Below are 11,709 nucleotides of genomic sequence, written 5' to 3'. Positions count from 1 at the left end.
ACTGCTCTCCCTCTCTCTCCCTCCTCTCTCCACTTATCTCCCTCCCCCTCTCTCCCTCTCTCTCCCCCTCTCTCTCCCCCTCTCTCCACTGCTCTCCCTCTCTCCCCCTCTCTCCAGTGCTCTCCCTCTCTCCCCCCTCGCTCCACCTCCCTCCCTCTCTCTCCCCATCTCTCTCCCCCTCTTTCCACTGCTCTCCCTCTCTCTCCCCTCTATCTGCTGCTCTCCCTCTCTCTCCCCCCTCTCTCCACTTCTCTCCCTCTCTCACCCCCTCTCTCCACTTCTCTCCCTCTCTCACCCCCTCTCTCCCTCTCTCTCCCCCTCTCTCCAGTGCTTTCCCTTTCCCCCTCTCTCCCCCTCTCTCCTCTGCTTTCCCTCCCTCTCCCCCTCTCTCCCTCTCTCTCCCCCTCTCTCGCCTGCTCTCCCTCTCTCTCTCTCTCCCCTGCTCTCCCTCTCTCCCCTGCTCTCCCCTGCTCTCCCTCTCTCTCCCTCTCTCTCCCCTCCTCTCCCTCTCTCCCCCTCTCTCCCCTAATCTCCCTCTTGCTGCTCTTCCTCTCTCTCCCTCTCTCCCACATTGTCCCGCTCTCTCCCTCTCTCCCCTATCTATCCTCTCTCCCTCTCTCTCCCTCTCTCCCCTATCTATCCTCTCTCCCTCTCTCCCCTATCTATCCTCTCTCCCTCTCTCTCCCTCTTTCCCCTATCTATCCTCTCTCCCCTGCTCTCACTTTCCATCACAAGGCCAGGGTATTCAATCTGATGTGCCGACTTAAAAACAAACAGCATGCAGTGTTGGGGGCTAACACACACACACACACGCACGCACACACACACACACACACACACACACACACACACACACACACACACACACACACACACACACACACACACACACACACACACACACACACACACACACACTAGGTCATGTTATTCGTGTTATGCTCAGTGTTTTAGTGGGGCAGAGGGCAGAAATTTCCAGAAGCAGCTGTGTGCTCTGTTTCCCTCTCCCTCCCTCCCCGGCATGCCTGGCTCGATGCCCAGGCTTACTCAAACTCACATTCATCCAGAAATATCCTACCTCCCTCCCCCTCTCTCCCTCCACTCAGTTTCTCTTCAATCTCTCTCCCTTCCTCCTCCCGCTTTCCCCTCTCTCTCTCTCTCTCTCTCTCTCTGAACATATCCCATGGCTCAAACAGACACGCTGAATGATGGGCTCGTTCTTCACACCACACAGAGAGAGGGAGAGAGTTTCCACTTTCCCCCGTCTGCACTTACACTCTTACAGAGCACCAGATGTGACCACAGTACATTATTAACATGTTTTGATGATGGCAGTGTGCTTTGCTCAACTTATCTTCCATGTCTAACATCCAGTTCTATTACTGGCTCCTTAGGGGAGGAAAATAATCTATGGTCTTCCGCATCAATAACACGAGACCATGTGGAGACATGACAGAACAGAAGAGGACCTAGCCCTGGGGGACACCAGTATTGAGACATTAAAGAGGACCTAGCCCTGGGGGACACCTGTAGTAAGACATTAAAGAGGACCTATACCTGGGGGACACAGTATTGAGACATTAAAGGGGACCTAGCCCTGGGGGACACCAGTAGTAAGACATTAAAGAGGGTGGCCTCCCAAGTGGGTCAGTGGTCTAAGTCACTGCATCGCAGTGCTAGCTGTGCAACTAGAGAACCTGGTTCGAGTTCAGGCTCTGTTGCAGCCGGCCACTACCGTGAGACACATGGGGAAGTGCACAATTGGCCCAGCGTTGTTAGGGGAGGGTTTGGCCAGCAGGGATGTTCCTGTCCCATCGCGCACTAGCGACTCCTGTGGCGGGCCGGGCGCAATGCATGCTGACACGGTCGCCAGGTGTACGGTGTTTCCTCCGCCACATTGGTGTAGTTGGCTTCCGGGTTAATGTATCTTTACTGGTGTCCCCCAGGGCTCTGTACTAGGTCCTCTTTAATGCCTTTTTAAATTGTATTTTTTTTCTCCCTTTCATCCAATTGGTTACAGCTGCAACTCTTGCACGGACTCGGGAGAGGTGAAGGTCGAAAGCCGTGCGTCCTCCGAAACACAACCCAACCACTCCGCACTGCTTCTTGAAACAACGGCCACTTAAAGAGTACCTAATACAGAGCCCTGGGAGAAACCAGTAGATAGACATTAAAGAGGTTGTACTCTGGTTGTAATTCCGATGGTGTCCACAAGAAGGCAGAAGTGTACGTGCAAAGTTTCAGATGGATAACTTGAAGTACGAGCGAACTACATGACATTTAGTGTGAAGTCACTCAGGTACATTTGGGCAAATCGTGAAGGAGACATTTGCATTCATATTACATTTTTCTGCAAGAATATCGTCAGATCTGTATTCTTGGACTTTGATTCAGCTTTTCCAGTATTAGTAGACATATTATAAGTTCAACATTTACAAAACAACCAGTTCTCATAACTTCATAACTCTGAATATCCTTATAATTTTTGTCCAAAAGGAAAAGGCATACAGTCGCACAAGGTTAGCGCCTACATTTGAGACATATACAGGGTTTCTTAAAGCCCAGCTCATTTGCTATCTAGCTAGCTTTGTTTGACCCTGATTGATGCTTATTTGACAAAGATACAGTCAATCAAATGAAGACCGACTGCGTCATCGGTGTGCCATGAAGGTGTCGCTCTCTGTCCAAATTTGGTGTCCTATAAGATATACTACACCCCTAATGATATAGTGAAGGCTGGTTACTCTAGGATCTCTGAGGAATACAGATTCCTTTCTTTGCAAATTGAATGAGTGGGAATACAAAATCAATCCCACATACTATATGGACCTTTTTAGGATATGAAAAAGGATTTTATCTAACAAAACTACACTTCATTCATCTCTGGAACCCTTTGGATGATAAATCAGAGCAAGATTTCACAATGTAAGTACACATTTCACCTTCAGAGGTGAATTAAACAAACCTATTCTGGTGAAAATAGTGTTTTGTTGTTAAGAGCTCTCCTCAAACAATAGGGTGGCATTTTTTTCGCAGTAATAACTACTGTACATTGGACTGCGCAGTTATAATAACAAAAATCCCTAAGATCTCCTCTGTCCCGGGATCAGAGACCCAGTAACTCCAGACACAGTCTGTCTCTGACAAGTGGGCTCTATTATTAGAGCTGCTGGTCCATGTCAAGTGTATTACATAACTGACTGTAAAGAAGCATGGACTGACTGTGGAGAGGAGGTTTACAGACAGTTCTCCCTCTGTCCTGTTATCACTGGAGAGGAAAGGTGGGTGCCAACTATAGCGACCAACCTCAAGATTATCCAGATTTTTTTTTTCTCTCTCTGTCTCTCTCTGTCTCTCTGTCTCTCTCTCTCTCTCTCTCTCTCTCTCTCTCTCTCTGCACATCTCTATATAAACACTTCCTATATAACTACTGTCTATACACACACCATCCTATATAACTACTGTCTATACTGTCTATATACACCATCCTATATAACTACTGTCTATACTGTCTATACACACCATTCTAAATAACTACTGTCTATACACACCATCCTATATAACTACTGTCTATACACTCCATCCTATATAACTACTGTCTATACACACCATCCTATATAACTACTATCAATACACACCATTCTAAATAACTACTGTCTATACCCACCATCCTATATAACTACTGTCTATACACACCATCCTATATAACTACTGTCTATACACTCCATCCTATATAACTACTGTCTATACACACCATCCTATATAACTACTGTCTATACACACCATCCTATATAACTACTGTCTATACACACCATCCTATATAACTCCTGTCTATACACACCATCCTACATAACTACTGTCTATACACACCATCCTATATAACTGCTGTCTATACACTCCATCCTATATAACTACTGTCTATACACACCATCATTTATAACTACTGTCTATACACACCATCCTATATAACTACTGTCTATACTGTCTATACAAACCATCCTATATAACTACTGTCTATACAAACCATCCTATATAACTACTGTCTATACAAACCATCCTATATAACTACTGTCTATACACACCATCCTATATAACTACTGTCTATACACACCATCCTATTATAACTACTGTCCATACACAACATCCTAATATAACTACTGTCTATACACACCATCCTATATAACTACTGTCTATACTGTCTATACACACCATCCTATATAACTACTGTCTATACACACCATCCTTTATAACTACTGTCTATACTGTTTATACACACCATCTTATATAACTACTGTCTATACACACCATTCTATATAACTACTGTCTATACTGTCTATACACACCATCCTATATAACTACTATCTATACACACCATTCTAAATAACTACTGCCTATACACACAATCCTATATAACTACTGTCTATACTGTCTATACACACCATCCTATATAACTACTGTCTATACACATCATCCTATATAACTAATGTCTATACACACCATCCTATATTACTACTGTCTACACTGTCTATACACACCATCCTATATAACTACTGTCTATACACACCATCCTATATAACTACTGTCTATACACACCATCCTATATAACTACTGTCTATACTGTCTATAAACACCATCCTATATAACTACTGTCTATACACACCATCCTATATAACTACTGTCTATACACACACCATCCTATATAACTACTGTCTATACACACCATCCTATATAACTACTGTCTATACACACCATCCTATATAACTACTGTCTATACCCACCATCCTATATAACTACTGTCTATACACACCATCCTATATAACTACTGTCTATACTGTCTATACACACCATTCTATATAACTACTGTCTATACACACCATCCTATATAACTACTGTCTATACACACCATTCTATATAACTACTGTCTATACCCACCATCCTATATAACTACTGTCTATACACACCATCCTATATAACTACTGTCTATACTGTCTATACACACCATCCTATATAACTACTGTCTATACACACCATCCTATATAACTAATGTCTATACACACCATTCTATATAACTACTGTCTATACATTTACATTTAAGTCATTTAGCAGACGCTCTTATCCAGAGCGACTTACAAATTGGTGAATTCACCTTCTGACATCCAGTGGAACAGCCACTTTACAATAGTGCATCTAAATCATTAAGGGGGGGTGAGAAGGATTACTTATCCTATCCTAGGTATTCCTTGAAGAGGTGGGGTTTCAGGTGTCTCCGGAAGGTGGTGATTGACTCCGCTGTCCTGGCGTCGTGAGGGAGTTTGTTCCACCATTGGGGGCCAGAGCAGCGAACAGTTTTGACTGGGCTGAGCGGGAACTGTACTTCCTCAGTGGTAGGGAGGCGAGCAGGCCAGAGGTGGATGAACGCAGTGCCCTTGCTTGGGTGTAGGGCCTGATCAGAGCCTGGAGGTACTGCGGTGCCGTTCCCCTCACAGCTCCGTAGGCAAGCACCATGGTCTTGTAGCGGATGCGAGCTTCAACTGGAAGCCAGTGGAGAGAGCGGAGGAGCGGGGTGACGTGAGAGAACTTGGGAAGGTTGAACACCAGACGGGCTGCGGCGTTCTGGATGAGTTGTAGGGGTTTAATGGCACAGGCAGGGAGCCCAGCCAACAGCGAGTTGCAGTAATCCAGACGGGAGATGACAAGTGCCTGGATTAGGACCTGCGCCGCTTCCTGTGTGAGGCAGGGTCGTACTCTGCGGATGTTGTAGAGCATGAACCTACAGGAACGGGCCACCGCCATGATGTTGGTTGAGAACGACAGGGTGTTGTCCAGGATCACGCCAAGGTTCTTAGTGCTCTGGGAGGAGGACACAATGGAGTTGTCAACCGTGATGGCGAGATCATGGAACGGGCAGTCCTTCCCCGGGAGGAAGAGCAGCTCCGTCTTGCCGAGGTTCAGCTTGAGGTGGTGATCCGTCATCCACACTGATATGTCTGCCAGACATGCAGAGATGCGATTCGCCACCTGGTCGTCAGAAGGGGGAAAGGAGAAGATTAATTGTGTGTCGTCTGCATAGCAATGATAGGAGAGACCATGTGAGGTTATGACAGAGCCAAGTGACTTGGTGTATAGCGAGAATAGGAGAGGGCCTAGAACAGAGCCCTGGGGGACACCAGTGGTGAGAGCGCGTGGCGAGGAGACAGATTCTAGCCACGCCACCTGGTAGGAGCGACCTGTCAGGTAGGACGCAATCCAAGCGTGGGCCGCGCCGGGAGATGCCCAACTCGGAGAGGGTGGAGAGGAGGATCTGATGGTTCACAGTATCGAAGGCAGCCGATAGGTCTAGAAGGATGAGAGCAGAGGAGAGAGAGTTAGCTTTAGCAGTGCGGAGCGCCTCCGTGATACAGAGAAGAGCAGTCTCAGTTGAATGACTAGTCTTGAAACCTGACTGATTTGGATCAAGAAGGTCATTCTGAGAGAGATAGCGGGAGAGCTGGCCAAGGACGGCACATTCAAGAGTTTTGGAGAGAAAAGAAAGAAGGGATACTGTCTGTAGTTGTTGACATCGGAGGGATCGAGTGTAGGTTTTTTCAGAAGGGGTGCAACTCTCGCTCTCTTGAAGACGGAAGGGACGTAGCCAGCGGTCAGGGATGAGTTGATGAGCGAGGTGAGGTAAGGGAGAAGGTCTCCGGAAATGGTCTGGAGAAGAGAGGAGGGGATAGGGTCAAGCGGGCAGGTTGTTGGGCGGCCGGCCGTCACAAGAAGCGAGATTTCATCTGGAGAGAGAGGGAGAAAGAGGTCAGAGCACAGGGTAGGGCAGTGTGAGAAGAAACAGCGGTGTCGTTTGACTTAGCAAACGAGGATCGGATGTCGTCGACCTTCTTTTCAAAATGGTTGACGAAGTCATCTGCAGAGAGGGAGGGGAGGGGGGAGGGGGAGGAGGATTCAGGAGGGAGGAGAAGGTGGCAAAGAGCTTCCTAGGGTTAGAGGCAGATGCTTGGAATTTAGAGTGGTAGAAAGTGGCTTTAGCAGCAGAGACAGAGGAGGAAAATGTAGAGAGGAGGGAGTGAAAGGATGCCAGGTCCGCAGGGAGGCGAGTTTTCCTCCATTTCCGCTCGGCTGCCCGGAGCTCTGTTCTGTGAGCTCGCAAAGAGTCATCGAGCCACGGAGCGGGAGGGGAGGACCGAGCCGGCCTGGAGGATAGGGGACATAGAGAGTCAAAGGATGCAGAAAGGGAAGAGAGGAGGGTTGAGGAGGCAGAATCAGGAGATAGGTTGGAGAAGGTATGAGCAGAGGGAAGAGATGATAGGATGGAAGAGGAGAGAGTAGCGGGGGAGAGAGAGCGAAGGTTGGGACGGCGCGATACCATCCGAGTAGGGGCAGTGTGGGAAGTGTTGGATGAGAGCGAGAGGGAAAAGGATACAAGGTAGTGGTCGGAGACTTGGAGGGGAGTTGCAATGAGGTTAGTGGAAGAACAGCATCTAGTAAAGATGAGGTCGAGCGTATTGCCTGCCTTGTGAGTAGGGGGAAGGTGAGAGGGTGAGGTCAAAAGAGGAGAGGAGTGGAAAGAAGGAGGCAGAGAGGAATGAGTCAAAGGTAGACGTGGGGAGGTTAAAGTCGCCCAGGACTGTGAGAGGTGAGCCGTCCTCAGGAAAGGAGCTTATCAAGGCATCAAGCTCATTGATGAACTCTCCGAGGGAACCTGGAGGGCGATAAATGATAAGGATGTTAAGCTTGAAAGGGCTGGTAACTGTGACAGCATGGAATTCAAAGGAGGCGATAGACAGATGGGTAAGGGGAGAGAGAGAGAATGACCACTTGGGAGAGATGAGGATCCCGGTGCCACCACCCCGCTGACCAGAAGCTCTCGGGGTGTGCGAGAACACGTGGGCGGACGAAGAGAGAGCAGTAGGAGTAGCAGTGTTATCTGTGGTGATCCATGTTTCCGTCAGTGCCAAGAAGTCGAGGGACTGGAGGGAGGCATAGGCTGAGATGAACTCTGCCTTGTTGGCCGCAGATCGGCAGTTCCAGAGGCTACCGGAGACCTGGAACTCCACGTGGGTCGTGCGCGCTGGGACCACCAGATTAGGGTGGCCGCGGCCACGCGGTGTGGAGCGTTTGTATGGTCTGTGCAGAGAGGAGAGAACAGGGATAGATAGACACATAGTTGACAGGCTACAGAAGAGGCTACGCTAATGCAAAGGAGATTGGAATGACAAGTGGACTACACGTCTCGAATGTTCAGAAAGTTAAGCTTACGTAGCAAGAATCTTATTGACTAAAATGATACAGTACTGCTGGAGTAGGCTAGCTGGCAGTGGCTGCGTTGTTGACTTTGTAGGCTAGCTGGTAGTGGCTGCGATGTTGACACTACACTAATCAAGTCGTTCCGTCGAGTGTAATAGTTTCTACAGTGCTGCTATTCGGGGGCTAGCTGGCTAGCTAGCAGGTTGATTGCGTTACGTTATCTTAAAAGAACGACAATAGCTGGCTAGCTAACCTAGAAAATCGCTCTAGACTACACAATTGTCTTAGATACAAAGACGGCTATGTAGCTGGCTAGCTACGATCAAACAAATCAAACCGTTGTACTGTAATGAAGTGAAATGAAAATGTGATACTACCTGTGGAGCGACGCGGAATGTTGACCGGGTAGTTGAAGTTCAATTCGGTAGAGGTTGGCTAGCTGTTGGCTAGCTAGTTAGCAGCATCTCCTACGTTAAGGACGACAAATAGCTGGCTAGCTAACCTCGGTAAATTAAGATAATCACTCTAAGTCTACACACTCTAAACTACACAATTATCTTGGATACGAAGACAGCGAAGACAACTATGTAGCTAGCTGACACTACGCTAATCGAGTCGTTCAGTTGAGTGTAATAGTTTCTACAGTGCTGGTGGACAGTGGATGTTAGCTAGCTGCTTAGCTAGCTGCTGGGCAGATACGTTAGGACGACGAAATACGATAATTATGCAATTATCTTTGATACAAAGACTGCTATGTAGCTAGCTAAGAAGAAATTGCTAAGATTAGACAAATCAAACCGTTGTACTATAATGAAATGTAATGAAAAGTTATACTACCTGCGGACCGAAGTGTAGATGCGACCGCTCGCTCCAACCCGGAACCATTCTAAATAACTACTGTCTATACACACCATTCTATATAACTACTGTCTATACTGTCTATACACACCATTCTAAATAACTACTGTCTATACACACCATTCTATATAACTACTGTCTATACTGTCTATACACACCATCCTATATAACTATTGTCTATACACACCATCCTATATAACTACTGTCTATACACACCATCCTATATAACTACTGTCTATACACATCATCCTATATAACTAATGTCTATACACACCATCCTATATAACTACTGTCTACACACACCATTCTAAACAACTACTGTCTATACACACCATCCTATATAACTACTGTCTACACACACCATTCTAAACAACTACTGTCTATTCACACTATCCTATATAACTACTGTCTATACACACCATCCTATATAACTACTGTCTATACTGTCTATACACACCATCCTATTATAACTACTGTCTATACTGTCTATACACACCCTCCTATATAACTACTGTCTATACACACCATCCTATATAACTACTGTCTATACTGTCTATACACACCATCCTATATAACTACTGTCTATACACATCATCCTATATAACTATTGTCTATACACACCATCCTATATAACTACTGTCTATACACACCATCCTATATAACTACTGTCTACACACACCATTCTAAACAACTACTGTCTATACACACCATCCTATATAACTACTGTCTACACACACCATTCTAAACAACTACTGTCTATACACACTATCCTATATAACTACTGTCTATACACACCATCCTATATAACTACTGTCTATACTGTCTATACACACCATCCTATATAACTACTGTCTATATACATCATCCTATATAACTAATGTCTATACACACCATCCTATATAACTACTGTCTACACTGTCTATACACACCATCCTATTATAACTACTGTCTATACACACCATCCTATATAACTACTGTCTATACACATCATCCTGCATAACTACTGTCTATACAAACCATCCTATATAACTACTGTCTATACACACCATCCTATATAACTACTGTCTATACTGTCTATACACACCATTCACTTACGTACTGTATATATTTATAATCTTGACTCTGGCCCCGGATTCTAATTTTCTGCAACTCTATCCACAGTTATGTACAGTTTGTATAAAAACTATATACCTGGAGCTCATTCTAATATTTATACTACTGTATATTACAATTTAGTTACACTATTTATACACACTGTATGCTTATTATAAACTGGCTTCTAGAAATAGCTCAATGTAATTGACCTACTGCTGTACATATCACTCTAGTATATCTACTGCTCTACATATCACTCTAGTGTATAATTGCTGAACATATCATTCTAATAGACCTACTGCTGAACATATCATTCTAATAGCCCTACTGCTGAACATATCATTCTAATAGACCTACTGCTGTACATATCATTCTAATAGCCCTACTGCTGTACATATCATTCTAATAGACCTACTGCAGTACAGATCACTCTAATAGACCTACTGCTGTACATATCATTCTAGTATATCTACTGCGTAACATATCACTCTAGTATATCTACTGCTGTACATATCATTCTAATAGACCTAATGCTGAACATATCATTCTAATAGACCTACTGCTGTACATATCATTCTAATAGGCCTACTGCTGTACATATCACTCTAGTATATCTACTGCTGAACATATAACTCTAGTATATCTACTGCTGTACATATCACTCTAGTATATCTACTGCTGAACATATCACGCTAGTATATCTACTGCTATACACATCATTCTAAAATACCTACTGCCATACATATCATCCTAATAGACCTACTGCTGTACATATCATTCTAATAGACCTACTGCTGTACATGTCATTCTAATAGACCTACTGCTGAACATATCATTCTAAAAGACCTACTGCTGTACATATAACTCTAGTATATCTACTGCTGTACATATAACTCTAGTATATCTACTGCTGAACATTACACACAAGTATATCTACTGCTGTACAGATAACTCTAATAGACCTACTGCTGTCCATATCACTCTAATATATCTACTGCTGAACATATCACTCTAGTATATCTACTGAGTAACATCACTCTCGTATATGTACTGCTGTACATATCATTCTAATAGACCTAATGCTGAACAAATCATTCTAATAGACCTACTGCTGTACATGTCACTCTAGTATATCTACTACTGTACATATCATTCTAGTATATCTACTGCTGAACATATCACTCTAGTATATCTACTGAGTAACATCACTCTCGTATATGTACTGCTGTACATATCATTCTAATAGACCTACTGCTGTACATATAATTCTAATAGACCTACTGCTGAACATATCATTCTAATAGTCCTAATGCTGTACATATCATTCTAATAGACCTACTGCTGTACATGTCACTCTAGTATATCTACTGCTGAACATTACACTCTATTAGACATACTGCTGTACATGTCACTCGAGTATATCTACTGCAGTACAGATCACTCTAATAGACATACTGCTGTCCATATCATTCTAGTATATCTACTGCGTAACATATCACTCTAGTATATCTACTG

This window comes from Oncorhynchus masou, chromosome 18 (genome assembly GCF_036934945.1).
Source record: "Oncorhynchus masou masou isolate Uvic2021 chromosome 18, UVic_Omas_1.1, whole genome shotgun sequence".
In the NCBI taxonomy this organism is placed as follows: domain Eukaryota; kingdom Metazoa; phylum Chordata; class Actinopteri; order Salmoniformes; family Salmonidae; genus Oncorhynchus; species Oncorhynchus masou.
The sequence above is the reverse complement of the archived record's forward strand: the minus strand, read 5'-3'. Positions refer to the sequence as shown.